We start from the raw sequence: 3,784 nt of genomic DNA, 5'->3' as shown, positions 1-3,784 counted from the left end.
TAGGTAAAATAATCTTAGACCATGAGCACATCCAAAGTAAAAGGAAAGGAAGGAATATATGATCCATTAAAATAACCAACTTCAAATTTAAACTGAATTTTTCATGATACTATAACCTATGAAAACTAATGTTACGCGAAAATGCTAATAAAAATAAACTAACAGGAGCAAGTAGCATAATCAAAAATAAAGAAAAGCTTTTTAAATTATCTGAAAAGAATACAATTTCAAATTGAACGTCTGTTCTGCTGTCATTATTATCTACTATGAATGAATAACAGATTATAGAATAATAGAGTCGTGCAGGGCATGCATATTATCACGAGTTTATATAGAATATATTCCTATAATAAAAATATATTAAAGGATAAAACATTAGAAATTCTAAGATGATAAAAATATTAATGCTTAACATAATTTATTATTAGACAAACATTATTATAAATAAAAATAATAAAGTAACAGCATTATCCACAGTCTGATGAGAAAAATCCATCTCAAAGCCCAATTTTCTTGACTTAAAGCATTACCTGAGAATTTGACTGGAAAATTATTTGCAAAAGAAAGAGATGTATCCAACCAACCTGTAGCCCAAAAGTGCAAGGAACTCTTTTGCTATATTTGTGAAATGGTATCAGTAATGAAAACTTGGGTCTTCAGCTCAGCTCATGTGGTATTTGTTAATGCAAGAAAAAATCAGAAGGGAAAGACAAACATGTTTATAAGACCATATGAACAATGTTATGCACAAGCTAGTGTATAATCAAAAGGACAAAACTTAGATTTAGTTACTTAGGCATTTTTGTTGTTCTTCTATCAAAATTAAAATTCACCTCAATAATCTACCTAATAAATATTTTTATTAAATGTTAGCATAGATTACTAAGGTAAAAACTCTAATTTGGAGTAGAAAAAAACATTAAAAGGACTGAATCTAAGTTTTATCATAGCTCAAAATTATCATAACAATACTATTTGCAATGAAATCTATTAACTATGAGGAACTTTATTACACATGAATCAAAAGATTTGGTTGCCTAATACTACTACTATTTAATGAATACTTATTCCCAGACTCTTTTAAGTTTTGTGTTCCATGGACTCGGAAAACTATAAGTATACAGCTCTGAAAAGGAAAATAGAATTCATACAAGTTATATTCTTCTGTCTTGCTCTTAATCTCACTAGACCATACTATTGGGTCAGTATTCTTAGGAAATGATTCTTGTTGTTGGATCTTCTCTTTCAACCACTGCTCTGCACTTGAAAGCCAATCTAAAATCCATTTCAACTTAAATATTCAACAAATAGATCATTCTGAGAGTTCTGTTTAGTCATCATATTGAGTTATATAACTAGTTAACAGTTTAAGTAACAAACAGATATAATCTAATAAGATCAAATGAGAAAAGGAAAAACATTTAATATTCAATTAAGCAGGAGGAAGCATGGCAGCCGGAATGAAACTTCAAGGAAAAATGCATTGAATGCTTTTGCAAATTGAAGCACACAGGAGGTGGAATCAAATTTCAATTTGAAAAGTGCTTCAACAATTTTAAAGCAACAGAAAATTAATTCAGCAAACACAAACCGTGTGCACATTATAAATTAAAGCAGCGTTTTCTCCAAGGTAAATCACGCATGCACAAACTAAATGAAATCCCGTGAGCTATTTACTAAATAAGCAAAAGTGCGTAAATGAAAATGGCTTAAAAATGAACGTGTTTCATTCTTTGTGTTTCATTCTCCAGCAAAGAAAAGGAAAAAAAAGAGTTAGGGTTTGAAGACGCTTAATTTAATATTACCTGCGTGAAGAAAATATGAGAAAAATACGCTTACAAAGTTGAAGTTCTAGAGCATTCGCACAATTGCAACAACAGTGACTCTGTGAGAAAGAGAGTTAGGGTTTCAAGACGACAAAGAGTTTACGAAACTAAGAAAACTTAATAGGATAGAATTGTAATTTCACCTCTGAAACGGGTAGCGGGTACCCGCGAGTACGAATAGGGTGATACCCGAACCCGACCCATTAACAAGCGGGTATTAAAAAACCCGCTACCTGCGGGTACCTCTTACCCGCGGGTACTAAATACCCGTAGCGGATTTTATCCGCGGGTACCCGCGGGTACGGATTTTTCTGCCATCCCCACCACCTTCCCGTTTCAGTTTTGCTTTTCGGTAAAATTTAAATTTTAGAGTTAATGTTTTTTAATTTTTCCTCGTAAAGCACACAAGTTTTCCTTCCTTTTAAATGTTCGTCTTCTTCCTCTGATTGTTTCACTTTCTTCTTCATTTCTTCGTTGTTGTGCTTTTGCAGTTATTGTGCCTCTGAAGGAATCTCCCACAATGGGCCTCTCACCGACGCGGAACAACCGTTTGAGAAACGCATACATAGCTTTAAAGGCATGGAAGCAGGTTATTCTCTCTTATTCCAAAAATCTCACGCACCTTCTAAAGTTTCTCCCTTTTCTGGGTTTTCTCTCTCAGACTGTGTTGGGGGAGCTGCGAGAAACCCAACTTATCTGTTTCTTTGAGTTTTCTGAATAAGAAAGTAGAAAGGTTTCTGCCTCAACTTCGCCTCTTTTTTTGAACCCTTTGAGGAGGCTAAGAAGGAAGAGCTTGTTGTTCCCACTGCTCCACATGTTTCGTTGGCTCGTCAGTATTACGCTGATGAGTGCGCATATGAAATTAACGAGGAGATAAATGCGGAATACAATGCTTCCTATGTGTACCACTCCTTGTTTGCATACTTTGATAGGGACAACATAGCTCTCAAGGGATTTGCCAAGTTCTTCAAGGAATCTAGTGAAGAAGAAAGAGAACATGCTGAAAAGCTTATGAAATATCATAACACTCGTAGTGGAATTGTTCTTGGTGAATGAGAAACTTCGGAGTGTGCACAGTGTGGCAGATCGCAACAATGACCCTCAATTGGCAGACTTCATAGAAAGCGAGTTTATGTATGAACAGGTTGAAGCAATTAAGAAGATATCAGAGTGTGTGGCTCAACTGAGGAGGGTTGGAAAGGGTCATGGTGTATGGCACTTTGATGTATGCAACTACACCTACGTCTTTTGTGCTTAAGCACTTAACAAATAACACTTGAAATACCGTTATTTTTATATTTAATTTTGATACTAAAAATATCTTTATAACTTAGAAACTAGTTTAAAATCATACTTTTGTTTCAGTCGAGAGAATAAGAAAATTGAAGGTGATATTATTGATTTTATGCTTGGTTTTCCTTGTTTTGGCAGGAACTAAGATAAATTGGATGAAAGAAGTTGAAGTAGCAAAGAGTTGGACTCATGAAAAGCATAGAAATAGCACAAAAGAAGAATCGCAGCCACTGCTCAACACCATTTTCACCGCTGAGCGCCAAGCTTACTGTTGAGTTCTCTGTTTGACGCTTAAGTGTCATCGTTGAGGGCTAATTCAAGTATCGCAGTCACCGTTGAGCGACATTTCTATCGCTGAGCGCCATTTCCAGCATTCAGTGCTGTCGACATGGGTCAAGGCCAATTTTTGCTATTTTTTATAAACTATATAAGGGTTTAGACGACTTAGAAGGTCTATCTTTTGACAGAAAGAGGCGCCAAAACATTTTTTTCACCCCTCGGAGGCAGATTTTGGATACAGAAGCTCCGATCTTCAACTTTTAGGATTCTATCTTATTTTCATCTAGTTTGACCATGTCTATGGTGAACTAAACCTCCATTGTTGTTGTAAAAACGATGTAATCCTTTGAAACTCTGATGTATTGAATTGATTTTTAATATATGTG

At 34.9% G+C, this 3,784-nt stretch overlaps 1 pseudogene; it reads left to right on the top strand.

Moving 5' to 3' along the window:
- Window positions 1-3,784, top strand: part of LOC106770311 — a 15,058-nt pseudogene that overhangs the window by 4,809 nt on the left and 6,465 nt on the right.

This window comes from Vigna radiata, chromosome 8, assembly GCF_000741045.1.
Source record: "Vigna radiata var. radiata cultivar VC1973A chromosome 8, Vradiata_ver6, whole genome shotgun sequence".
NCBI classification, from domain to species: Eukaryota; Viridiplantae; Streptophyta; class Magnoliopsida; order Fabales; family Fabaceae; genus Vigna; species Vigna radiata.
Note: the sequence above shows the minus strand (reverse complement) of the source record. Positions and strands in the feature narration are given on the sequence as shown.